This window comes from Heloderma suspectum, chromosome 3 (assembly GCF_057233095.1).
Source record: "Heloderma suspectum isolate Gila_16-S chromosome 3, 16-S_ref, whole genome shotgun sequence".
NCBI lineage: Eukaryota > Metazoa > Chordata > Lepidosauria > Squamata > Helodermatidae > Heloderma > Heloderma suspectum.
Genome location: NC_139460.1, coordinates 206920788 through 206945842, shown reverse-complemented (window position 1 = coordinate 206945842; position 25055 = coordinate 206920788). Strand labels below are relative to the sequence as shown.

At 43.5% G+C, this 25055-nt stretch overlaps 1 protein-coding gene across 3 annotated transcripts in view; it reads left to right on the top strand.

Moving 5' to 3' along the window:
- Window positions 1-7527: 7527 nt before the first annotated feature.
- RHOBTB1 (Rho related BTB domain containing 1) overlaps window positions 7528-25055 on the top strand; it is a 101204-nt gene continuing 83676 nt past the window's right edge. The window contains exons 1-3 of one of the 3 annotated variants that reach the window (XM_084845358.1): window positions 7657-7853; window positions 17769-17860; window positions 24162-24260. The gene's annotated coding sequence lies outside the window, so the exon portion shown is untranslated. Of the gene's footprint in view, window positions 7854-17768; window positions 17861-24161; window positions 24261-25055 lie in introns of all 3 variants that reach the window. The other 2 variants (XM_084845359.1, XM_084845357.1) reach the window with 2 other exon arrangements.

Here is a 25055-nt window from a genome sequence, read left to right as displayed (position 1 = left end):
TATCCTCCTGGACTGCCTGGAGGGGTTGGGCATTGGAGACACCGTATTGCGGTGGTTCCGGTCCTTCCTCTCTGGCAGGTACCAGAGGGTAGCACTGGGAGAGGAGGTTTCGGACCCATGGCCACTTACTTGTGGGGTGCCACAGGGTTCCATCCTCTCCCTGATGCTATTTAACATCTATGTGAAGCCGCTGGGGGCTATCATCAGGAGGTTTGGGGTGCAGTGTCATCAATATGCGGATGACACGCAGCTCTACCTCTCATTCAAATCTTCACCAAGGTTGGCCGTAGAATCCCTGTCCAAATGTCTGGAGACGGTGAGTGGCTGGATGGGGAGGAATAAGCTGAAGCTGAACCCTGACAAGACCGAGGTATTTTTGGTGGGAGACCAGAGGAGGCTGGGGGATGTTGACCTGGTGTTGAATGGGGTACGGCTACCCTTGAAAGACCAGGTCCGCAGCCTGGGGGTCATTTTGGACTCCCAGCTGTCCATGGAGGCTCAGGTGTCAGCTGTGAGCCGGACAGCGCTGTATCAAAGCCATCTGATATGGCGGCTGCGCCCCTTCCTTCCCGACCATCTGCTCCCATTGGTAGTACATGCCCTGATCCCCTCTTGTTTAGACTACTAATGAGCTCCCGCCGTGCATTAAAAATGTGGTTGTTCAGGCAGGCATTTGGGGTGGGTTAGGGTATTTTAGAAAATGTTTTTATTGTAGAATTTTATTGTTTTAAACTGTTCTATTATATGCTTGTACATCATCGCCCAGAGTGGCTAGATGACCAGCCAGATGGGCGATTAATAAATTTAATAAATAAAAAAATAAAAATCATTCTGTTCCCACAGTGGCCAACCAGATGTCCCAATGGGAAGCCCACAAGCAAAAAAGAAAGATAGCACCCTCCCACTTGTGCTCCACAGCAACCTGCACACAGAGGCATACTGCTTCTGATACTGGAAGTGATATATAGCCACCTTGACTAGTCGCCATTGATAGCCTCATTCTCTATGAATGTCTAATCCTTTCTTTAAAGTTGTTCATGTTGTCAACCATGTCTACATCTTGTGGAAACAAATTCCATAGTTTATCTACATGCTCTGTGAAGTACTTTTTGTCTGTCCTGAGTCTCCCACCATTTACCTTCACTGGATTCCCGCAGATCCTAGTATTGTGAGGGGGAGGAATCATCTCCCTATCCACTTTCTCTACAGTATGTATAATTTTGTACAGCTCTATCATGTCCCCTTACCCATCTTTTTTCTAAGCTAAAAAGCCCCAGATGCTGTAACCTTTCTTCATAGGGGAGCTGCCCTTTTTTGCATGTTTTCCAGCTCTACAATATATTTTTTGAGGTGGGTTGACCAGAACTGTGCATAGTATTCCAAGTGTGGTCGCACCGTAGATGTGTATAAAGTCATTATGATATTGGCAGGGTTTTTTAATTCCTTTCCTAATGATCCCCAATATAGATCATTTTTTGTACAGCAGCTGCACATTGGGTCAACATTTTCATTGAACTGCATTTGCCATTTTAATGTCCATTCCCCCAGTTGGGACAGATCCTTTTGGAGATCTTCACAATCCACTTTTTGTTTTAACTACCCTAAATAATGTGATACTGTTAGCAAACTCTACCTCTTCAATGCTCAACTGTCACTCCAGATCATTTACAAACAAGTTAAAAAGCATTGGTCCCAGTACAAATCCTAGGGAAACCCCACTGTTTACATCCTTCCATTGCAAGACCTGTCTATTTATTCCTACTCTCTGTTCTGTCACCAGTTACTGATCCATAAGAGGGCTGATCCATAACAGTTTGCTTAGGAGTCTTTGGTGAGAGGCTTACAAAGTTCAGGTAAACAATGTTTACTGGATCATCCCTATCCACATGTTTGCTGACAGTCTCAAAGAACTCTAAATGGTTAATGAGATAGGACCTAGCTTTGCAGAAGCCAAGTTGATTCTCCTTCAGCAAGGCTTGTCCTTCTATATGCTTGATAATCTTATCTTTAATGTCCTCCTTCAATTTACCCAGAACAGACAAGCTAACCAGCTTCTGATTCCCTGGAACTCCTTGGATCCCTTTTTAAAAACTGGTGTGTTGCCGGGGCTGTCCTTAATCTGGTGGCTGGGCTGAACCCCCTAAAATGCTTGGCATGGATCTATTCTACCCACTTTAGGCTCTGTTATAGTCTTGTGCTTACTTCTAACTCCTTGGCTTCTTGGGTATTGACAGACTCTTTTGGATCTCCTTGGATGAGAACTGTGGACCAAAAAACCACCTCAGTAGGTTTATCACCCTCCTATCTGTTATCTCTGGACCTAGAAAGTTCCAAGAAGCTGCTTGGGGGCCATGCTCCCCTCAGTTACTGGGTCCATCATGCCTTCCTTTTAAAGATGGAAAACCCTATTTAGGATGGGTAACTATTCCTAAACATAGGAAGGTATTTTCCATGGCAAGGTTTAATATTCTCCCCTCCAAACTATTAGAAGGCAGATTTAATAAAACGCCAATGAATAAAAGATGCTGCCCCTGTAACAACATCAAGGTGGAGTCCATCTTGCACATCCTATTTCATTGCAGCTATTATCAAGAGGCCAGAAAAGACCTATTATATCCCATCACACAGTTTTTCCCTGGCTGCTCTTTTGAGGCCCGTACGATTATATTACTCCAGGGGACTAACAAGTTAATTAACGACCAAGTGGCTAAATTCCTGAACTTGGTTATCCTTACTTGAATGCTTATGATCATTTGATTATACTCCTTGTGAAGACAAATTTACCATTCAGTTCTTTACTGATTTTTTACTAATATGTACTTTATTAATATGTGAATATTTGACATGTTGTACTAATTGTCTGTTGACTGTTTACAGGTTGATTGACTAATTGGTGTTAAATTGCCCACTTTCCAATCCTCCAGTAGAGAGGCCAAACTTAGGGACATGTTACAGATTTTTGTTAGAAACAAGACTTTCACATTAGAGTTCGTTAAGAACTCTCAGATGGATACCATCTAAACTTTCATGTTCCTTGACAGAGGATGGGGAGCTCTTTGACACGAAGCTGTTAATTCTCTGTATCTATTTTTGGGTTTGTTGCAGAATTGGGATCCGAGCAGTACATTAGGAGTGTTTCCTTTCCTGCTACATAAGCTCTAGATGGCATTGTGGTATAGTGGAATAGCACAAATACATAAGAGGAAATTGTGCTTTCTTTCACTTTCACAATTAAATGCCACACTTTCCTTGCTCTAAAAAAAAAAAATTCACCGAAATGCTCCGTAGATACAGATGCGAAACTAAAGGGTCATGTTGTCTAAAGAACCTATGAACAATTGTGAGTAGGAAATGATAAGTGCATGATAAATGCATCATATAGAAAAGCCTCGGGTTGGATTGTTAATTTGAGATCCTAACCAAGTCAGTTCAGACCATTGTAAGGAAGCCTAGTTAAAACTGAGGTGAACAAATATCTGTGCGATCCACACACAATTAAGCAGGTGCAGCTTAAGGCAACAGTCAGGGCCAGAAATATCGGAACAAGGGTAACTGTTTTGGCAGTTGGCCTCTGTGCACCACCACATTGAAGTTGAAAGGAAACACACCCAGATGGGAACAAAGTCAGGACTTTCAGCTGTAATTCAAGGGGTTTGACAACAGTGGGGCACTAACCATTCAGGAAGTACAGCCAGGGGCATACACACACCCCCATCGTTGGTGGCTCATAAGTAATGGAATGAATGGCTGACAAGCAGCTGCATGGCCAGGTGTGGCCTGTTTCCTGGGTGCCCTATGACCAATCAAGCAGGTAAAAGGCCTGGAGGTGGTTCTGAGTGTTACATTTGCATTTGGTAGCTGTTCACTAGAACTCCCAACATGAGGTCCAAAGAGGTGTCCATGTGAGTGAAGGAGGCCATCATTAGGCTGAGGAAACAACATAAACCCATTAGAGAGATAGCAAAAACAGTGGGAGTGGCCAAGACAACAGTTTGGAACATCCTGAAAAAGAAGGAATTACCTGGCAAGCTCAGCAACAGCAAAAGGCCTGGAAGTTTGAAATGATGTTGGTTTGTTCCATTACTTATGAGCCACCAACAATGGGTGTGTGTATGCCGCTGGCTGTACTTCCTGAATGGTTGCCCCACTTTTGTCACACCCCTTGAATTACAGCTGAAAGTCCTGACTTCGCTCCCATCTGGGTGTGTTTCCTTTCAACTTCAATGTGGTGGTGCACAGAGGCCAACTGCCAAAGCAGTTATCCTCGTTCTGATATTTCTGGCCCCAACTGTATAATGAGCTACAAGGAGACAATCCTTGTCTCCCACACTTTGTACCTATCCTTATACTCACACTGACATCAGGGGCCCTGCTTTTGGTTAGCCCCCCCCCCCCGGGCTGAAGTTTTGCCAATGAATATGTGAGACGGGGCCTTTTTGGTCATTGACACACAGCTGTGAAATGCCTTTCCTATCCTAGGGAGACTCATCTGGTCCTATCCTTGCCTTCCAAAAACGGTCAAAACACAGGTTCTGAAGAAGCCTTCTATGGATATTGATTTTCTGCAGGGCTATCCTAATGTATTTTGCTGCTGCTAGGCTTTCTTTGGCTGTGTTGCTTCATTTACTTTTTCCGATTTTAACTGAATTATGCTTATTGTTATCGCCTTGACTAATCGGTGACAGAAATTCAGGGTATAATTACAATAATAAATAATATTAAAGCTGTATGAATATTGAACTCAGAGGGACTTCTGAATAAACTTGCATAGGATCAGGCAGCTGTCTAAAGCATCCAAAAGCAATACCAAAAAATACCTTTTAGTAGCACCAATTAAAATGTCACAAAATAGTGAGCAAGCCTTAGTCTAAAACAAATTTAGTTGAACACGCATTTCATTGAAATAAACTACGAAGGGGACTCTGGCCCATGAAAGGTTATGCCACTGAATATATTTATTAGGTGGCAAATCCTATATCCACTTACCTAGGAATAAGTTCCATTGAACTCAGTGGGATTTACTTCTTAGTATATATGCATAAGATTGTGCTGTTATTCTTTAAAGTGCCACGAGACTCTTTCTTGAAATCAATGGGACAGTTCTGAGTAAATGGTTAGGGTCAGGCATTAAGGGCACAATCCTATGCATGTTTAGACAGAAAAAAGTCCTGCAACTCCCAGCATTCCCCAGCCAGCTGGGCTAGGGAATGCTGGGAGTTGTAGGACTTTTTTCTTTCTAAACATGCATAGGATTGCACCCTTAGTTGGCTTTTTTCTGGTGGTCCCCATCACACCATTGTCTACATTTGATAGTCTTGGAGACAGTTTACAGACTGTCCCCAAAGAATTATAGAATCATAGGGTTGGAAGGGGCCTACAAGACCATTGAGTCCAACCCCCTGCTCAGTGCAGGAAGCCTGATTCCCAGGTGGTCTCCCATCCAAGTACTAACTAGGGCTGACCCTGCTTAGCTTCAGAGATCAGACAAGATCAGGCACACCCAGCTCTTTGCCTCTCATGATGACTCTGTGAGCAGATAACCCTGTTGCATGTTTCTTCGTTAAAGTCCACACCAACCTTCCTTGTTTGTTTTGAGCTTATCTTTAAGCTGCTTTTAAATAGGCAAGATGGCATTTCTCATGACAACCTTGTGATGTCAGAGGTCCAGGAAGTCCTGTAAAGGTGGCACATTGCACATTCGATAACCATGCATTCCTGCATGGAATTAGTGGGAATTAGTCACAGCAATAAAGCATGCGCCAATCTTTGCAGGAGCTTCAAGCTCCTAAATAACTAGTACCTGAGTCCCAAACACATTCACTTGGAAGTTAGATGGAAATACTTCCAATTAAATGGGTTTTTTTTTTTAGGCTGGCAGTTTCTATAAACTCTCCTATAAAGTTTTATTCATTTCTGCGTCTGTGATGTAAACTGCTGCATATCAAGCAGAAATTCAGCAGATGATGATTTCCAGTCACTGCATCTCTATCCTGGATAAAGCATCATCTGCTGAATTTCTATTACAGTTGCTCAAGAAAAGGCAACTTGTGAGGAAAAAAGGCTGCAATCCTATGCACACTTAGGCATTGAGCATTGCTGTTAGAGTAGATCAGGGTTGTTGAACCTCTTTGAGTCTGATGACCAAATTCAATTTTGGATAAGCTCTTGCAGGTTGCATTCCAGAGGTGTTGTTGTTGTTGTTTATTCGGTCAGTCGCTTCCGATTCTTCGTGACTTCATGGACCAGCCCACGCCAGAGCTTCTTGTCGGCCGTTGCCACCCCAGCTCCCCCAAGGTCGAGTCCAATTTGCCCTGGCTCATAGATCTTACATTCCAGGTTCCTATGGTGTGTTGATCTTTAGAACACTGGATTCATTGTTCACCACCAGCACCATCAGCTGCTAGCCGTCCTTTCGGCTTTGAGCTAGCTGCGTCATCACATCTGGGGCTAGTTGAACTTATCCTCTGTTCCTCCCCAGTAGCATTTTGACCATCTTCCGACCTGGGAGTCCCATCTTCCGATGGTATACCGACATATCTCTGGTTGTACTGATCCATTTAGTTTTCATGGCGAGAATATCGGGGTGGGTTGCCATTTCCTTCCCCAGGGATTGTATTTAGCCTGACCTCTCTGCCATGACCTTTCCATCTTGGGTGTCCCTTCACGGTTTAGCTCATGATGTCATTGAGGTGCTCAAGCTCTAGCACCTCCTTTGCTGGAGATTCCAGAGGTAGACAGGGCTAAAGACAGAAAGGTGTGGGTCCAAAAATGCAAAAAATACCAGCATCTTGTACCTCAAAGATCTTACTAGCAGTAACTAAGCCTTAGTTAGGAGAGCCATTTCAACCCTTTAGAATGGGGGGGGGGGACTGCACAAAAGCTGGGAAATCACCAAATGACTGGTGATTGTGGGAAATGGGGTTGGGCCATCTGCAGAAACCTGGTGTGCCAGATTGAGACTCCCAGAGGGTCAAATTTGGCAGCCAGGCCTGAGGTTCCCCACCCCTCAACTAAATGGCCTGCAAGACCCCTTCCAACTCTCTGATCCTTCAAGTCAAGTTCCGTTGAACTCTTAGCAGGTTTAACATCTGCATAACAATGTTTCCCCCATCACTTTAATCTCCACCCTAATAATAACAACAGTAATGATTGAATAACTAGCAACATGCTGCCCATTCACAACATCCAAGGATCGGCCACGGCCTCATTCTGCCAAATGGTAAGGCCGGCTCCAGCCTCAAGGCCCACAGAATTTACTGGGGCTTATGCTTAAGTAATTGTGCCTAGCACAGCCGCCTTAATATCTGCAGCTGGCTGCAGTTAAAGTCACAGGAGTCTTATATATATAGTGTGTGTGTATATATATATATATATATATATATCCAATCTAAAGCTGCAGGCGTGGCCAAGGGTGTACCATAGCGGAGGGAGGGGGGCGGAGAGAAGGCGCCGGTGATCGGTTCAGGAGGCAGTCCCTCCACTTCAGACGCCGTACAAGCCACAGCCCTATACTCCTTTCTCTCTCAGGAGGAGCATCTTCTCTTCCCTCCTCCCGCCAGCCCCGCGCGGGGTGGGGGGGTTGGTCATGTGACCTGGTGGCTCCTGTGCCGCTTGCCCCAGCCAGGGGAAGGAAGGTTGGGCGGGGTGTGGCGCTCTGGAGCGGGCGGGGGTGCGCGCGAGTGCGCGCGCTCCGGAAGGAGGGCGAGGGCGAGCGAGAAAGAGAAGCTCCAATGCAGAGAGATGGTGTAGGAGCGCGGCGGCGGCTCGCGCAGGTCCCGAAGGCGCCGCAGACAAGTTCTGGTGCGTCCTTCTGAGCGCGCGGCTCCCTTCTCGGTGAAGCCTCCTCCTGTCAGGTGAGGCGTGCGGGGAACCCTGCTGAGGCTGCGAGCGGGGTTTGGGAGCCGAGCGAGGGGCGCATGCAAGCTAGAAACGAGGGCACCTGAGAGGGAGGGGCAGAGAGATGCTGGCGAGTCTGTGAAGCAAAGAGGGGTTGAATTTAGAAACTGTGACAGGGTTTCTTTAAAACAAGCAAAACCCTTTTCTTAACTCGCAGGTGCAATTTTGGAGCTTAAAATTTTCTCCAGTCATAAAAGTTCAATTTAAATACTACTACTACTACTACTACTGAAGATAATGATTTTTAGACTTGCCATTCATAAACATTATAAGCTGGCTGAAAAAGATGCCTGATATTAAATACTGCATTTATGCATTCCATGCAGTGTATAATGTATCTATACAATTAATACCTATAAACTACTAACAGAGGCTTAGGAGCATCAAGGGTGGATCTCATGGGATTGTGCCCAAAGTGTTTTTTATCCAATATATCACACTAAAAAGGAACATGGAATTTAAAACAAAGGGGATTTCCCACTCATAGGATGTGATCCTGTGCATGTTTAGACAGAAAAAAGTCCTGTTAGGTGAGGTATGGTTGGCTGGAGAATTTTGAGAGTTGTAGGACTTTTTTCTGTCTAAACATGCACAGGACTGCACCGTTAGTGTAAGTTTATTAACACTGTAATATATAACCCACTACCCTGAGAGGTGAAAAGTCCGTGGGTAGCACTACCACATTTATAGTGCACTCCTATGCAGGTTTATTCAGAAATAAGCTCCTATGAGTTCAATGGGACTTACTCCCAGGTAAGTGTGTATAGGATTCCAGCCTTAGTTTCCTTCTGGGGCACCCTGGAGACCTGTGGTGTCTTTGCAACATCTGTTTTACACTGTACATGAAAACACAGTGTAGTAGATACAAATAAGAGTGCTTCCAGACAAGCCTTCTGTCATGCAGTTGTGCTGCCTCATTCACAGAATTTTACAGGGGATCCAGGCGATGAAGTCTTCTTTCACTTGCAACCCTCCTGTGTTTCCTCAGTGCTGTCTTTTTTTTCTTTCCACATAAAAAAATTGAGGAAAATATGGCATAGATGCACAATATGTTTTGACTGCTAACACTAGGAGCTGTCCATCTGGAGGCATCCTAGATTCCTCCAGGGGACAGCAAAACCAATGAGTCTGCCTCAGGTTCTAGCAACAGTGTGAACCCCTTCTAGTCCAGTTAAACTTGCAGTTCTCTTTACCTGTCTCTAAATTCAAAATTGCCAACTGCTTTCATTTCTCACAGGTGCTTGCAGAGCGTTGGTCTCAAGACACTCTACCCTGCTGGTAAATTGCCCATTCAGAAAAAACGCAAGCAAACTTTTACTGAGTCAGAACAATTAGCTCCCATTGGAAAAAAAAAATCCTCCCATCTTCCCTGGCTGTGAACAAGCAATTGGCTTAATTAAGAATGTTCACTAAACAGCTGTAATAATGTTCTTGTATAACAATATAAGATAATAGTAACAATGCTTTTATTAATGTTAACACTATTTCCCATAAAACAGTTTAATTTCTAAGGGCGGGGGGAGAGGTTGGACTCAAACTTGTCTGGAAGTGATGTCATTTGCCTAGGAAAGTCCTGCCATTTAATACTAAATGAATGAGGTCACTGGTGAAGAAAAGGCACTTTGTACAAGCTCAGAGACAAAAATTTAAAATACTCCTGCATATATTCCAAGACCCAGCACTGGTGTTAAAACTGATTACAGAACTAACACTGCAATCCTATTCCTAGCTGCTCAGAAATAACTGCCTTTGAGTTCAGTAGGGCTTTCTTCCAGGTAAGTGGGTATAGAATTGCAGCCTAAGGCCTCATGAGCTCTTGCACAAACTAGGCATTGTTCCATTCTTTTATTTTGATTTTCAGATCTAATTTCTTTCTACAAACTCAGCTTCAGTATTCCCTCCTTCAGGGGTTTGACCTCGTTTATTCCATCTACTCTCAGCCCTCAGTCATTCAGGAGAATGTGGTAGCTATCCAATGGGAATAAATGATGGAGTCAAAGTAAAGCACACTTAAGCTCCACTGATTTGCTTGTGCTCAATTCTCTTCCATTAAATGGGACTTAAAAGTGTTTTAACTCTGATTAGATAGTGCCCACTATTTCCAAAGTGCATTGGAAGTTGCTAGGAGAAAACAAATTAAAGTATAATGAATAGCTGTTTCTGTGTCACTTCGCCAATAGTTCGCTCAAGGGATGTTTACAATACAGAATAAAACCTCAACTACAAGTTAATATACACTGATAAGAATCTTATAGCCTGGCCCTGGGTATATTTACTTGCAAGTAAGGCCCACTATGTTCAATAGGGTTTTCTCTCAAGTGAGACAGAAATCTTGAACCATACTTCTAGGGAATAAATTACATTGATGTCTGAGTAAGTGTACACAGGATCATGTTGCAAGTGTGCATAGGCAGCCTAAGCAACAGACAGTGTAATCGTATACGTGTCTACTCAGAAGTAAGTCCTGACAAGTTTACTGGAGCATACTCCCAGTCAGATAATTGGGTGTAAGATTGCAAATTGATTGGCCTAAAATGGACTTGGAGAGCTAAATAATGAACATGCTGAAAGGAACAACAATGCAACTAAATAAATAATGCAGCTGTGTATGCTGGTTGGGAATGATGGAGGTTGTAGTTGGGAAAGGCTGGGATAATGTATGAAATGCACAGTGTAGCTGATCTGAAACTGGGACTTAAAAGCTCCACCTCACTACTTAAGTACTACCTGATCCAGAAGAGGCCATATAAAAATACCTAATGGTAATGATTTTTGGAAATAAATGGCTCATCATGTGTTACAAATGACAGGCCGCCTCAGTCCTAAACACACTTACATAGACATAGGTTCCAGTGTGTCAATGAAACTTACTCCTACATAAGGGCATGTTTCAGCCAAAGTTAAGTGGTCTTGAAGAGTCCTATTTATTTCCATGAATATGTGCTTACTTTGGCTAGAACATTCCCTATATTAGTTTGAGTTTACAGGCTAACTGTCTGATCCTAAGCATGTCTGTTTGGAAATATATCTAGTGAATATGGTCAGAATTGCAGTCTTAACCTTTGTGGTCCACTCCTTACTAGAAAGTAGTTTGGGGTTGTTGTTTTTTTAAACAGATTCAGTGATTTGCAGATTGCATCGTTAGGCTGACTGTAGACACTTAACACAAAGACTGCAGACTTCTATAAATAAGCTTTTAAAAAAGAGCATAGAAATGGAATGATAAACTGTGTATAAAATTATCTTCACTATGAGATAGCAGGTTATTATCAAGGCTCTTCCCCATAAATCCATTACATCTAGCAGAACTGCTACTTTCTACTTACGTGATATTCTTTCTAGAACATTGCATACTAAATCTGTGTTTGTTGTTAATAATTGTTAATTATTTATGCATTGTTAATAATTTAGGTAAAAGTTCTTTGTTACTTTTCTTTTATGATGTTATACAAAGATGTTATACTATGTCTTAATACTTATGCTGTTTTTTAGCTAATATAAATTGAAATGGAAGAAGCAAGCTACAACCTTGCATTTTTTCATTTTCATTAATCATTTAGAGCTCTCATAATGGAAATCTGATAGACCACTGCCTTGGATCACCAGGCACCTATCAAATGCCTATATTATAGGAGAACATAAATCCATTCAAATAGGAAAGGGCCTTGGTTTTTCCAACTCACCTGACTCAAAGGAAGACTGGAGCCTTCTTAACAGAGCTTTTCTCTTTTAAATATACCTGGTGAAAGAGATTCCCACAGCTCATGCAAACTATTTGTTTGCTTGTTTGAACAGAAGTGTCTAATAACTTTCATAGTACTTATATTTTTTAAACCTTCCTACTTGAAACTTACTGCCTTGACCACATTTTGAATATAGAATAATACTTCAACATTTTTGAGTCAAGGGCAAATCTTTCCCCACCATTCATCCCATCTTCTATAGAAAGCAAGATGATTTGGAAAGTACTGATGGGGAAGTTAGGAAGGAGGAGAGGAGGCTGCATCTTCTCTTCTGGCTTCAGACCTCCCTGTCCCCAATTGCCACTATTGCTATCCTGCCAGTCTCCTCCACATAGTTGCTGCCATTCCTGCACTGGCCTCCTCCACCCTCCCAGACAGAGTTGCTCCATGGTGCTGTGGGTGCCATATATTCTCTATGGCTTGGGGTTAACAACATTCTGTGCCAGGTGGACAACCTTTTTGGCCCTGAGAGCTGTATGCAGCGCTGGGTGGTAGGTCAGGGGCTGCACATAAACACACACACTTCCATATCTTGGCATGCTGGGATGGGGAGGGTTAAATCTCCCCATCCCTGTGTGCTTGGATCAGGGGATCAGATTCCTGAGGAGGGGGAGTTTAAAGCCTCTTCCCCCTCATCCCAATAATTCTGAGCTAACAACAATCTCTGCATCAGAATCACTGGATTGATGGAGAGTAAGATTAAACCCTCTCCCTCCCTTTGCATCAGGATTGCAGGAGTGGGGGAGGTTAAAGCCTCTCCACCTCTCCAGCTGAGGACTGATCAGCTGGGTGACAGGGGAAAAAATTAGGGCACCTTAGAGCTCTGCAGGCCACATAGAGTCTGGCCCAGGAATGCATGTGGCCATGGGTTGCCCATATTTGTTCTGTGCCATATCGTTATGTCCCCAGGTGTTCATTCTTTATTAAGCTGACTTCTTGGTAATAAGAATGTTTGGCTGATACTACCTCAGTGGAAATTAATGGTTAGGACTTGAGATGAATCTGCCTGCAGGGTGGGGTTTGAAACCAGTGCTCAGGGTGTAAGAACAGAGAACAACTAGCAGTCTGAATCTGGAGACAAAAAGAATTGAGAGTTTTAAGATGGGAGTTAGTTGGACAGGAAGCAGCCTGCAGGTCATCTATGCTGTTGCTTTGGGGAAAATGAAGCAGGATTAATAGTTATGCTAATTCTGTTTGCTTTTGGTAGGATCTGCTTAGTAATAATAATAATAATAATAATAATGAGGGTGTGTCTGTCAGTCAGTGATATAGTTCTAGGACTGTGAAATGTAGCCACCTGAAACTTGGCATGTATGCTAGGGGGGCACTAGGGGTGTGTACCTTGTGGTTATTTGTATTTTTAAATGCATTAATTAATGTTAATGTTCCCCTTCATGGATCACTGCCTTGTTGTGGTGAAGGGGCTTGCATAACTCAGTGAAGCCATAAGCTATGCCGTGCAGGGCCACCCAAGACGGACAGGTCATGGCGGAGAGTTCTGACAAAATGTGGTCCACTGGAGAAGGAAATGGCAACCCACTCCAGTATTCTTGCCAAGAAAACCCCATGGAACGTATCACAAGGCTAAAAGATATGACGCCAGAAGATGAGCCCCTCAGGTCGGAAGGTGTCCAATATGCTACTGGGGAAGAGCAGAGGGTATTTCCAAGTAGCGCCAGAAAGAGTGAAGCGGCTGGGCCAAAGCTGAAAGGACACTCAGCTGTGGATGTGTCTGGTGGTGAAGAGAAAGTCCGATGCTGTAAAGAACAATATTGTTTAGGAACCTGGAATGTAAGATCAATGAATCAAGGTAAGCTGGAGGTGGTCAAACATGAGATGGAAAGATTGAACATCGACATCTTGGGAATAAGTGAACTAAAATGGACAGGCATGGGCGAATTTAATTCAGGTGACCATTATATCTACTACTGTGGGCAGGAATCCCTTAGAAGAAATGGAATAGCACTCATAGTCAATAAAAGGGTGGGAAAAGCTGTACTGGGGTACAATCTCAAAAATGATAGAATGATCTCAGTATGAATCCAAGGCAAACCATTCAGCATCACAGTAATTCAAGTCTATGCCCCAACCACTGAGGCTGAAGAAGCTGAGGTTGATCGGTTCTATGAAGACCTACAACACCTTCTAGAACTAACACGAAAAAAAGATGTCCTTTTCATCATAGGGGATTGGAATGCCAAAGCAGGAAGTCAAGAAATAACTGGGATAACAGGCAGGCATGGCCTTGGTGTACAAAATGAAGCAGGACAAAGGCTAATAGAGTTTTGCCAAGAGAACACGCTGATCATAGCAAACACTCTTTTCCAACAGCACAAGAGGCGACTCTACACATGGACATCACCAGATGGTCAATATCGAAATCAGATTGATTATGTCCTTTGCAGCCAAAGATGGAGAAGCTCTATACAGTCAGTAAAAACAAGACCTGGAGCTGACTGTGGCTGAGATCATGAGCTTCTTATTGCAAAATTTCGGCTTAAATTGAAGAACGTAGGGAAAACCACTAAAGCATTCAGGTATGACCTAAATCATATCCCTGATGAATATACAGTGGAGGTGAGGAATAGATTTCAGGGATTAGACCTGATAGACAGAGTGCCTGAGGAACTATGGACAGAGGTCCGTAACATTGTTCAGGAGGCAGCAACGAAATCCATCCCAAAGAAAAAGAAATGCAAGAAAGCCAAGTGGCTGTCTGAGGAGGCTTTACAAGTAGCTGAGGAAAGAAGGGAAGCGAAAAGCAAGGGAGAAAGTGGAAGATATATCCAACTGAATGCAGATTTCCAGAATATAGCAAGGAGAGGCAAGAAGGCCTTCTTAAATGAACAATGCAAAGAAATCGAGGAAAACAATAGAATGGGAAAGACTAGAGATCTTTTCAAGAAAATCGGAAATATTGAGGGAACATTTTGTGCAAAGACGGGCATGATAAAGGACAAAGAAGGCAGGGACCTAACAGAAGCAGATGAGATTAAGAAGAGGTGGCAAGAATACACAGAAGAACTATACAGGAAAGATCTGAATGTCCCTGATAGTGTGGTCACTGAACTTGAGCCGGACATCCTCGAGAGTGAAGTCAAGTGGGCCTTAGGAAGCATTACTAACAACAAAGCTAGCGGAGATGACAGTATTCCAGCCGAGCTATTTAAAATCCTAAAAGATGATGCTGTTAAAGTGCTGCACTCAGTATGCCAACAAATTTGGAACACTCAACAGTGGCCACAAGACTGGAAAAGGTCAGTTTACGTTCCAATTCCAAAGAAGGGCAATGCCAAAGAGTGTTCAGACTACTGTACAATTGTACTCATTTTACATGCCAGCAAGGTTATGCTCAAAATCCTACAAGCTTTGCTTCAGCAGTATGTGAACCGAGAACTACCGGAAGTACAAGCGGGGTTTTGAAGAGGCAGGGGAACTAGAGATCAAATCGCCAACATTCACTGGATCATGGAGAAAGCAAGAGCATTCCAGAAAAACATCTGTTTCTGCTTCATTGACTATGCTAAAGCCTTTGATTGTGTGGATCACAACAAACTGTGGCAAATTCTTAACGAGATGGGTGTACCAGACCACCTTACCTGTCTCCTGAGAAACCTGTACGAGGGTCAAGAAGCAACAGTAAGAACCAGACATGGAACAACCGATTGGTTCAAATTTGGGAAAGGAGCACGACAAGGCTGTATATTGTCACCCTGCTTATTTAACTTATATGCAGAGTACATCATGAGAAACGCCAGGTTGGATGAATCACAGGTCGGAATTAAGATTGCCGGGAGAATTATCAGCAACCTCAGATACGCAGACGATACCACCCTAATGGCAGAAAGCGAAGAGGATCTAAAGAGCCTCTTGTTGAGGGTGGAAGTGGAGAGTGCAAAAGCTGGTTTGAACCTCAACATTAAAAAAACTAAGATCATGGCATCTGGCCCCATCACTTCCTGGCATATGGAAGGGGAAGAAATGGAAGCAGTGACAGATTTTACTTTCTTGGGCTCCAAGATCACCGCAGACGGTGACTGTAGCCATGAAATTAAAAGACGCTTACTCCTAGGGAGGAAAGCTATGGCAAACCTAGACAGCATAGAAAGAAGCAGAGACATCACCTTGCCAACAAAGGTCCGTATAATCAAAGCTATGGTTTTCCCAGTAGCAACGTATGGCTGTGAGAGCTGGACTGTAAGGAAGGCTGAGTGCCGAAGAACTGATGCTTTCGAACTGCAGTGCTGGAGAAGACTCTTACGAGTCCCCTGGAGGGCAAGGAGGTCAAATCAGTCCATCCTAAAGGAAATCAACCCTGAGTACTCATTGGAAGGACAGATAATGAAGCTGAAGCTCAAATATTTTGGCCACCTAATGTGAAGAGAAAACTCCCTGGAAAAGACCCTGATGCTGGGAAAGGTTGACCGCAGAGGATGAGATGGCTAGATAGCATCACCGATGCAATGAATGTGAACTTGAGCACACTCCGGGAGAGAGTGGAGGACAGGAAGGCCTGGCATGCTATGGTCCATGGGGTCATGAAGAGTTGGACACGACTTAACGACTGAACAACAACAGTGTTAATGTTTCCGAGTGTTTGAAGCCTACAGTACCATCTTCAGTCACTAGGTAGCAGATGTCCTTAACCAGCATGCAACTTTACTGTCAATACAGTTTGAAGCCGATGCGGGGAGGGGGGAGTTCCAGAGGTAGAGTTATATGTTTGCCCCTTCCCCCATACTGTGGAGTAGGTGGGCTCCCTGCTCAGGGGAATGGAGTGGGCGGAGCCTTCCCTCAGGGGGCTATACAGGTGCACCATGGCAGGCACTGTGCCTAGGGAGGCCAGGAGGCATGGTTTCACTCAGAGAGAGCGGGCACAATGTGTCCAACAGCTGTGTATTGCAACCTGTGTGAAGCTAGGTTCAATTGCTAGTTTGCAAATAAAACAGATATTGTAATGATACCAGTTATCTCTAGTGTACTCTCTCATCGAAAAGGCAAACTGAATGCTGTAGTGCTTGGGAAAGCTCTTAACAGTGGTGTAAGAAGTGGGATACTGTTTCATTGGAGAGAAATTGTGAGCTGGTAAGTAAGCCAAAATACAGTGTTGGACAAAGACACCTTGCAGCTTGAAGCTGAGCCCAAATGACATCTCCCCCCCACACACACACACACAACTAGGGCCAGCAGGTAAAGAAATGTCTTGTTGGACCAATCCGACACCGATTCCTGCCTTCATCTATTTTCCATGCCACCATCATGCCACCTGAAGCAGGTCACTTCACCCTGCTGCATAGCAGGGCTGGCCTGCCAAAATAGAGCAAATAGTACTTTTGAAAGTAATTGCAAAATGCCAGCTAAGCATGGAGCCAATAAAAACTTCTGCAGAAACTGGAAGTCTATGGGCAGTAGTAGTTTTGACTGCATTAAAGGAGACCAGAAAGCAGGAACTTAGAGCATGTAGAGCAGGGGTGGGCAACATGTAGCCCACCGTCTACATGTGCCCCTCCCCCAGTACACGCCCCCCATGTAGTCCCTACTGCACTGATAATTTTGGCAGCGGCATTTTTTTTTTAATGGCATCCACAGTGGTACAGAGCACTACAAGGGACAAGTTTAGCTTGTTTGCAAGCTGAATTTGACTGTTTTAGTGCTCTGTGGCCACTACAGAATGGTGCAAAGGTCAAATTTAGCTTGCAAACAAGTTACATTTAACCCTTGTAGTGCTCCATAGCACTCTGTAGTGGTTTGCTAGTGAATTTTGGTGGCAAACCATCATTTTTTAGATCTTGGTGGGGAAGTGGGGTCCTTGGGGGGGCTCCAGGGGTCAAAGCTGCCCCCCAGACCTCCCACAGTTGGCCATCTAGAGGATGCACGTTGGAGGTGAGAATCTTGTTTAATCAGCACCTTCAAGGGGTCAAAGCTGAGCCAGAAAATGGCTGCAAAGACCACAGTTGGGACTGGCTGAGGAGCCTCAGGTGGATGAGTAGCCAAGAAGCTTGGAGTTGGTTGGTAGCTGAACATTTGATTTATCTGCCCTGGAGCTTGGCAACAGAAATGGGTATCAGAGGCCAGAGGAATAGCTGCAGTGACTGGTACATTCCACCCTAGAATCTCTTCCTGTTGCAGGTGTGGGCTCAGTTTGTGCCTGTGATGGAGAAGCCCAGATGACTGTTTCACTGTGGACACACCAGACTCCAGACTGAAAAAAGTCCACTCAGGTAGAATATACGCAGAACATTTGACCACACACCCCAATGGTCATGTGAACCTATTTTCAGATCCACATTGAAGAGTCACTTGAATCTATGCCTGGATATTCCTCCCTGTACACGTAAAAATCACCTGCTTCACACAGACTTCGGCTGTGCCTCTTAGGCATCATCCTGAAATAATAACAGATTAGTATGTTAACTGTGTTTGCTTGCATTAATCCTTTTACTCTTTGCTTCTCCTCTTCCCCACTCAACCTAAATTTGAATTGTAAGTTCTTTGGAGCAAGGACCTGCATTTTCCTTACGTTGCTCGATAAAGTACCCTAATGGTGCTGAATTAATAGTGCTTGATCCCCTTTCATCTATTAAGGTGCACAGAGTTGCTCTTATTTATTTATTTATTTATTTTTAAAGCGAGTTTGCATCAGCTGACCACCAGTATGGAGACAGTGAGTTTTACATTTGCAGTGAAGAGTATTTGCACAATAGTTTGAAAACAGCAAGATGCAAGATATCTTGCAGATTTTGTTTATACCTGGAAGTGGGTTGAAGCCTGCTCATAAGTGGTAAAAAGCAACACACTTGATACTGGAGAGGGAGCAACGCTGCATAAGAAACCCTGTTGGAAGCAGAAAGTATATCTTGCTGGAGTGATTGGTTCTGTTCCACCCCACTTCTACAAGTGGCAGTGGCAGCGGCAGCAGCAGCCAATGAGGCAGGGAAATATATAACATAATGACATCAGCCCAGACACCTTGTCTTGTTTTTGTTTTAAATTAAGAATTGTCATCACCTTCCTGCGTTCTGAGAACACGTTTTTTTAAAAAAAAAGTTGAAACATTTCAAGTGTGTAGCCTACAGTACTACAATACAATAGTACCACTGGTCAAGTTCATGTTGGTACTTCATACCAGACCATATGCATTCATTGTTACCTCTTTCTTTCTTTCTTTCTTTCTTTATTTATTTATTTATTTATTGCATTTATACCCCGCCTTTTTTCCTCTTGCAAGGAACCCAAGGTGGATTACATTATCCTCCTCCTCCCCATTTTATCCTCACAACAACAACCCTGCGAGGTGGGTTGGGCTGAGAGTGTGTGACTGGCCCAAAGTCACCCAGTGAGCTTCCATGGCCGAGTGGGGACTAGAACCCGGATCTCCCAGCTCCTAGTCTAACACTCTTGCCTCTACACCACACTGGCTCTCCACTGTGTCTTTCTACCACTAGACAGAAGTCTCTGTACGGTATGAAACACGGAGACACAACTGTGCAGATGAGAGGGGGAATGAAACATGAACCTTCAATGATTAATGGTGCTCAGTAAAGGGAAATGATCTGGACACAGCCTTAGGAAAACAAGTATTTTAGTTAATGACTGATTACTTACTGGAAAGCACCTGAGCAGTTGGCAGGTTGGGGGGTTGTGTTATACTTCCTGAAAATAAGGTTTCTTGGAGCATGTGATTTGATCTCTTGAAAGCAAATGGAAAGAAGTTGAGAGTAGTACTGCTAATATATGGATTAAAAATGAGACAAAGCATAATGACAAAGCAAAATGAGACAAAGCATATTTGCGGGGGTGGGAACAAAGATAACTATGCTAGTCCATGAGGGGAAAAAATCCAAAATTCACAGTTGGGTAATATTTTTAATAGGACCAGCCAGAATTCCACAAACTTCTGACTTCTCCAGCACTCTTCATCAAGCGAGGTGGTACAAAAAGCAGGGAATCAGGGGAGAAACAGAATGCTTTGGGTGGAGTTATAGACGCATGTGCATTGACTCAGGGCTCCTTCACATGGAGCTTTTATCCTGCGATTGTGATTGCTCCTTCACGGAAGTTTGTGTGCTCTTTACATGATGCTGTGACTCTCCAGCGCATCTCCTGCACTAAACGCCCTTTCTTCCATTTTTAAAAGATAATGAGCTCCCAAAATACCCCGTTGTGTTCTGCTTCAGTTTCCTCAGTGAAAAAAGTTCAAGCTGTAAGAAGAGGAGAGAGATCAATGAAAGACAGGGGCATTGCTAGGTTCTTAAAAGATCCAGGGTACAGGCCCAAATCACAAATTTGCATATATATCCAAGTCTAAGTGCACCTCTAATGTATATGTGTGTGTGTGCATGCATGCATGCAGTGTGTGCATGTGGTGTGCTTGCGTGTGTGTATAGATTACATACAAGTACAAAAAAGGGCCACAGTTGTAGAAACTGTAATAATTATAATTTGTATAATAATAATAATTTGTATATACCTGTGATACAGATGCTTCTGTTATCTACCAGTATATGTACAATTGTATTCATATGTATAATTATAATGTTCTAACAACAACCCTATTCTAAATAGATTACCAACACTCACTACATTATTGTGTGTGTTTCCATATTGTTACAATATCCTGACCCGCTTAAAGTTGTGCGTTTGTTCGCTAATTTCCTATAGATTACATACATACATACATAAGAAGTTTGCACTGACCCCCCACCCCACTTCAGCGGACACCCTGATTCAGCATTTTGGAAAACATCCCGCTTCTGCTCTGGCCAATTTATAGTCGGACCATTTCAGCTCAGCACCAAACCTGAGTCAAGGTTTGGAAAATGACTCTTTATGTTTCCTGCTGACTACCATGGGAATTTAGAGAAAAACTGTAACTTTTTTCTCTTGGTCAGAGCTGGATGATAATTTCAGGCATACCAGCCCCCTAGAAGGGGATTATACCTGCCCAAAGTCAGAAAAATAGGTGCAGGGTTTATATTTTGATTTTCTGTTAAAGGGAACTGCCAATAATACCTTTATTACTTGGAAGAATTGGGAAAAATTTTGAGGATGCATTGCCCCATTAGAGGAGATCATGTCTGCCAAATTTCAGAATGATGGTCACAGGGATTTTTGTGCAAGGGTGGCCTTGACATTTTGAGGTCTCCAAAAGAAGACATACTTATCTCCCTATTTTCCTTGTGGACTATTGTTCTGAAAATTTCAGATAGCCTAGAGTTGTCCCTAAGTAAGAAACTAGCAAAGTTTCAGAAGGACAGGTGCAGCAGTTCATGTGGAGAGGGAGTTCTCCAATTTGCAGGAGGGAATGATTTCCTTTCCCTTCCCTTCAACCTTCCCCAATAGTTTTTGGGTACGTTTGTATGAAAATGCACAGGTCATTAGAGGTGTCCCCCAGGCAAGAAACCTGCATGAAGGATATACATGCATGCAAATTTAGTAATACTATAAATTATTTACATTTCACCAATGTTAGCAGCAGGGGAACATGGTTGGGAAGGTGCTATTGCGCTCATGTCCTGCTTGTGGGTTTCCCATGAGCATCTGGTTGGCCACTGTGTGAACAGAATGCTGGACTAGATGGAGCTTGGTCTGATGCAGCATGGCTCTTATGTTCTTAAATAGAGAGTGCCTCTGAGCATATGCAGAATGCTTTTCTTTCACCACTGCGCACTTACATTCTCCCCCTACCAATTCTGTCCCCCTCTATGCAACCATCCCTCCTCATCCTACCATCCTCCAGCATCTCTTCATAAAAACAGATGTCTTGTTTTGTGCAACTCCTCACTACTTCCTCCTTGTTATGCACAACTCTCATTGTATCTTCCTCCCCATAACTTCATTTGTGCCAAGACTTCACTGGGATTCAGCCAATTAGTCTGTTTTCAAAACTAGGGTTAAGTTATGGAGAAGCTCTGAGCATGCACTAAGTGCCTTTCCCTCACCACTGAAGCTAGAGTTCATGCAGCACCCCCACACACACACACACACAAATGACAAAACATGCATAGAACTGAGCTGAAAAGGGTAGTCAATTCATTAGATGGAATTGGGTAGGCACTGTATTAAGGCTGCAGTGCCATGTTCACAACTCAGGACTTATTTCTGAGTAAACATGCAGAACATCAAGGTGAAACCTCCCTGCAAAAGTAACTTGTGCTGGAATTCCATGCACACTTCTCTTGAGGCAAAGCCTCATTAAACATAATGGGGCTTCTGAGTAGGCATACTTAGAATTATATAAATAAGCAGTATTTATCTCCCCTCCACTTAAAAAACAAAGTCCAAACGCCTATTTTTATCAAAGCTTTCTATTCATAGGAACATAGGAAGCTGCCTTATACTGAGTCAGACCCTGGGTCCATCTAGCCCAGTATTGTTGACACTGAATGGCAGCAGTGGCTTTCCAGGATTTCAGGCCAGATTCTTTCCTAGCCCTACCTGGAGATGCTGGGGATTGAACCTGGGACCTTCTGCATGCCAAGTGTGTGCTCTACCACTGAACCATAGCCCTTCCTATTGCTGGATAATGGCAACTGACAAAACAGCCCCAGATTTGTTTCTCTGCAACCACATGAACCCACTTTTCTCAAAGACTTGAGTGAGAAGGAGAAAACCCAACTCTCTTGTCTGTTTGTATAAAGTCAAATACAGTTCAGAACTTAGCTTGCCCACCGAAGAGAATTCTCTGTAAGAATTCCCCCAGATATGCTCTGGGTGGAATAAAGAAGAGAAAGAAAGAACAGGATAAGGGGAGGAAGAAGAAAAGAAGAACGGTGATTGGAAATGCGTTGGGGCAGAGGGTAGAGAAAAAAGAGCCAAGTGGCTCCTTTCAGAGAGGTAATACCTCAGAGGAATTTGGGAGGCTGTGGAGGGTTTGTAAGGATTACATGTACCTAAATTAACTTTATGAGGTGAGGTGGCTGAGGGCTTTTTCTAGCTTTTTTAAAACCATAGAACCTATTTAAAAGCTCAGCAGTTCTTCGATCATGGCACCACATAGGCCTAACCCTCCTTTTGGAATAATTTGAGTCCTACAGCTATTTAGGAGAAATTAAAGTGAAGGGGGAGAAAGAAGTTTGTGGAGGCTGATTGGATCCTTTGCTGTACTGAAGCTGCTAAACTTCTGCAGAAGCCAAAGTTTCCAATTTGGGGTAGTAAAATCAGATGTGGTGTGAAATACCAGTATTTCACATGGAGCTCTTTCTTCCCTTTCTTCTCCCTCTTCAAAATGTCATTGCAAGCAAGCTCCCAACAGTGGGCATGGAAGAGCAGAAAAGTAGGGGGAGAGCGGTTTTTTTGCACCTCAAAAAAACAACCCCTACACCAGAGATTAGGGGTAGTGACCTCCTAATGGCCACCTTAAACACCTTCTGATTAGAATCTCTAATCCCCTGTATGGCTTGACAGTTTTTTACTTTTTGTTTTAGTCTTCGAGAAAAGGAAACTTTATGGATGGCTAGCACAAAAGCTACTGGACCTAACTGTCTGAAATTTGGCAGTTTCAGTCAGCTCCATAGGGGCTGCCAGGTCCCCAAATTCCATAAACTTTTGTGGAAGCACACACAAAAAATTATAGCTCCTTGCTTTGACACATTTTCTTGAAAATATTAAATTTTACCTGTGACTAGCACAAAAGCCACTGGACCAAACTGCCTGAAATTTGGCAGGTTCAGTAAGCTCCATGGGGCTGTCAGGTCTCCAAATTCCATGCACTTATGTAGAAGAAAGAAAAAATTATAGCTCTTTGGTTTGACATGTTTTCTTGAAAACAGTGAATTTTACCTTTGACTAGCACAAATGCCACTGGACCTAACTGCCTGAAATTGAGCACGTTCAATAAGCTCGATGGGAGCTACCAGTTCTCCAAATATCGTGCAAAGTAAAAACGGCATGGCCGTTTCTGTTTTCCAATGCAAGTCAATGGGAAAATGTAAAAAAAAATGGCAATTAGGACAGCTCAAAAGATCCGGGGCCCGTGCCCAGGTGGGCCTCACTTATAATGATGCCCCTGATGAAAGATAATGGAAGACTCAGATACGGGGAGAAGGGGGAGAAAGGAAGCGAGTGTAAAGGGAGTCAGTTGTGACCCTGCATTTAAAACGGAAGCAGAAAGCCCTGTTTTAAATGCAGGATTTTAGGCTGCTGTAGAGATGCCCTCAGTATTGGGGATCAGGGCTGAATCACTGACAACAGATTCTGGAGAAATCCCTTGAATAATGGGAAGTGTTAGATATGGTTATTTAAGCCACAGGGGGCTGCAGCAGTTGTGCAAACCAGTCCTGCCAGGAGTGATATGTGATGGTGGCAAGTAGGAGGCTAGTGAATAATTTGTGTATAGTACTAGATAATTGTAGGCAGCAGGTGGTCAGAATCTTCAGAGTTGTTTCTACTGTAAATATTTGATTCCTTTATGGTTGGTTGCATCTTCAAGCTGCCACTGGTTGTGTTGGGACAACATAGCACAGTCCTAAATGAGAACAAATTCACTTTCATTGAAGTAAACACTACATTTTTGTCCCCCAGGGAAGAACAATAAGTACACTTGTGAAAGGTCATCTCTCAGAAGGATCCCTCTCAGAACAAGCTCTTGCAATGGCCGTGAACACCCTTTTCTCCTCTGTGGTGAGTAGAAATTTATTCCTAGGAAAAAACGTTTGTCACAGATGCAACGAAAGATTAAGGGTGCAATATTATACAAACTTACCTGGCAGTAAGTCCCATTGAACCCAGTGTAGCTTACTTCTGACTAGGCATGTATAGGATTGCACTGTAAATCACTTCAGTAATTTAGTGATTTAGGCGGCATTTCTGGGGCATGCCACCTGTGGTATAACAGAGAACCAGTCAGCCATGCCCTTGCCCAGAATGCTATAAGGCCTTCAAGCAGACCAATTCACTCTTCTCCCCTCCTCTAGTTTCCTGTTTTTCTTTTCCAGTTGACACTCAACATTTTGTAGCTACTTCGATCACTCTGCTCCGCCCTCATTGGGTTACGTCTGTGGGGGTAGCTTAAGCTTTAGGAGAGGCATTTCAATCTTTTAAAATGGTGAAAATATTTCACAAAAGTTGGGAAACCACCAAATGATCAGTGTTCAGGTAAGCAGGTAGGGGCCAGGGGAAGGGGAAGAAAGCATTGTCATCTGGGGAACTCCGGATTACTGGATTGGACCACAGGAGGGCTGGATTTGGCTCCCAGGCCTGAGGTTCCCCACCCCTGTTTTATGGGTTGTAGTTGGGAACAGGGAGATGTAGTAACCCTCCTTGTGTGGCTGGCAATCGTTTGTGCCTATATTAGCCCTTCCCAGGGATGTAGGATTTGGGGCAGAACTCATTCTGTGTGTAATGCCTGCTGATACAGGAACTTGATGGCACAAAGGGTGGAACTAATGGGATGGCTGTCAGTATGAGTGTAATGCT